The following is a 2,500-nucleotide window of genomic DNA, read 5'->3' as shown; positions in this document are numbered from 1 at the left end:
AGTACTTTTGGAAATTTTCACTAATTGTCCAATAATCTTGCAAAAAAAAAAAAAAAGAGTCAATGCCCGATCTCAGAATGTAAGAAGGTTTGGGCCAGGTTAGTACTTTTGGATTTTTTCAGTAATTATCTAATAGGCCTGGTTAGTCCTTTTGGAAATTTTCACTAATTGTCCAATAATCTTGCAAAAAAAAAAAAAAAAAAGTCAATGCCCGATCTCAGAATGTAAGCAGGTTTGGGCCAGGTTAGTACTTTTGGATTTTTTCAGTAATTATCTAATAGGCCTGGTTAGTACTTTTGGGAATACCAGGTGCTGTAAGCTTTTGGGTTTCCTTCCCTACTTATATAATGCACTGGCGATTATAGTGGCTGATCTTTAAATAGCCCTCTCTTTGCAGCCTCCTTCGCTTACGGCCATACCAACCTGGCTATGCCCGATCTCGTCTGATCTCGGAAGCTAAGCAGGTTTGGGCCTGGTTAGTACTTGGTTGGGAGACCGCCTGGGAATACCAGGTGCTGTAAGCTTTTGGGTTTCCTTCCCTACTTATATAAAGCACTGGCGATTATAGTGGCTGATCTTTAAATAGCCCTCTCTTTGCAGCCTCCTTCGCTTATGGCCATACACTCCTGGCTATGCCCGATCTCGTCTGATCTCCAAATCTAAGCAGGTTTGGGCCAGGTTAGTACTTTTGGATTTTTTCAGTAATTATCTAATAGGCCTGGTTAGTACTTTTGGAAATTTTCACTAATTGTCCAATAATCTTGCAAAAAAAAAAAAAGTCAATGCCCGACCTCAGAATGTTAGCAGGTTTGGGCCAGGTTAGTACTTTTGGATTTTTTCAGTAATTATCTAATAGGCCTGGTTAGTACTTTTGGAAATTTTCACTAATTGTCCAATAATCTTGCAAAAAAAAAAAGAATCAATGCCTGATCTCAGAATGTAAGCAGGTTTGGGCCAGGTTAGTACTTTTGGATTTTTTCAGTAATTATCTAATAGGCCTGGTTAGTATTTTTGGAAATTTTCACTAATTGTCCAATAATCTTGCAAAAAAACAAAAAAAAAAAGAGTCAATGCCCGATCTCAGAATGTAAGCAGGTTTGGGCCAGGTTAGTACTTTTGGATTTTTTCAGTAATTATCTGATAGGCCTGGTTAGTACTTTTGGGAATACCAGGTGCTGTAAGCTTTTGGGTTTCCTTCCCTACTTATATAAAGCACTGGCGATTATAGTGGCTGATCTTTAAATAGCCCTCTCTTTGCAGCCTCCTTCGCTTATGGCCATACCAACCTGGCTATGCCCGATCTCGTCTGATCTCGGAAGCTAAGCAGGTTTGGGCCTGGTTAGTACTTGGTTGGGAGACCGCCTGGGAATACCAGGTGCTGTAAGCTTTTGGGTTTCCTTCCCTACTTATATAAAGCACTGGCGATTATAGTGGCTGATCTTTAAATAGCCCTCTCTTTGCAGCCTCCTTCGCTTATGGCCATACACTCCTGGCTATGCCCGATCTCGTCTGATCTCCAAATCTAAGCAGGTTTGGGCCAGGTTAGTACTTTTGGATTTTTTCAGTAATTATCTAATAGGCCTGGTTAGTACTTTTGGAAATTTTCACTAATTGTCCAATAATCTTGAAAAAAAAAAAAAGAGTCAATGCCCGACCTCAGAATGTTAGCAGGTTTGGGCCAGGTTAGTACTTTTTGATTTTTTCAGTAATTATCTAATAGGCCTGGTTAGTACTTTTGGAAATTTTCACTAATTGTCCAATAATCTTGCAAAAAAAAAAAAAAGAGTCAATGCCCGATCTCAGAATGTAAGCAGGTTTGGGCCAGGTTAGTACTTTTGGATTTTTTCAGTAATTATCTAATAGGCCTGGTTAGTACTTTTGGGAATTTTCACTAATTGTCCAATAATCTTGCAAAAAAAAAAAAAAAAAGAGTCAATGCCCGATCTCAGAATGTAAGCAGATTTGGGCCAGGTTAGTACTTTTGGATTTTTTCAGTAATTATCTAATAGGCCTGGATAGTACTTTTGGGAATACCAGGTGCTGTAAGCTTTTGGGTTTCCTTCCCTACTTATATAATGCACTGGCGATTATAGTGGCTGATCTTTAAATAGCCCTCTCTTTGCAGCCTCCTTCGCTTACGGCCATACCAACCTGGCTATGCCCGATCTCATCTGATCTCGGAAGCTAAGCAGGTTTGGGCCTGGTTAGTACTTGGTTGGCAGACCGCCTGGGAATACCAGGTGCTGTAAGCTTTTGGGTTTCCTTCCCTACTTAAATAAAGCACTGGCGATTATAGTGGCTGATCTTTAAATAGCCCTCTCTTTGCAGCCTCCTTCGCTTATGGCCATACACTCCTGGCTATGCCCGATCTCAACTGATCTCCAAATCTAAGCAGGTTTGGGCCAGGTTAGTACTTTTGGATTTTTTCAGTAATTATCTAATAGGCCTGGTTAGTACTTTTGGAAATTTTCACTAATTGTCCAATAATCTTGCAAAAAAA

The 2,500-nt window shown here is 40.0% G+C and overlaps 3 non-coding genes across 3 annotated transcripts; all 3 read left to right on the top strand.

The window, feature by feature from the left end:
- The first annotated feature begins 405 nt into the window (after window positions 1-405).
- Window positions 406-524, top strand: LOC132151002 (5S ribosomal RNA). The gene has a single exon (XR_009436170.1). It is a non-coding gene; the product is annotated as a 5S ribosomal RNA (ribosomal RNA).
- Window positions 525-1,268: 744 nt separating this feature from the next.
- Window positions 1,269-1,387, top strand: LOC132151171 (5S ribosomal RNA). Its single transcript, XR_009436329.1, has one exon. It is a non-coding gene; the product is annotated as a 5S ribosomal RNA (ribosomal RNA).
- Window positions 1,388-2,133: 746 nt separating this feature from the next.
- On the top strand, window positions 2,134-2,252 carry LOC132149901 (5S ribosomal RNA). The gene has a single exon (XR_009435158.1). It is a non-coding gene; the product is annotated as a 5S ribosomal RNA (ribosomal RNA).
- The last annotated feature ends 248 nt before the right edge of the window (window positions 2,253-2,500 follow it).

Source organism: Carassius carassius, chromosome 9 (assembly GCF_963082965.1).
Source record: "Carassius carassius chromosome 9, fCarCar2.1, whole genome shotgun sequence".
Classification (NCBI taxonomy): Eukaryota; Metazoa; Chordata; class Actinopteri; order Cypriniformes; family Cyprinidae; genus Carassius; species Carassius carassius.
Note: the sequence above shows the minus strand (reverse complement) of the source record. Positions and strands in the feature narration are given on the sequence as shown.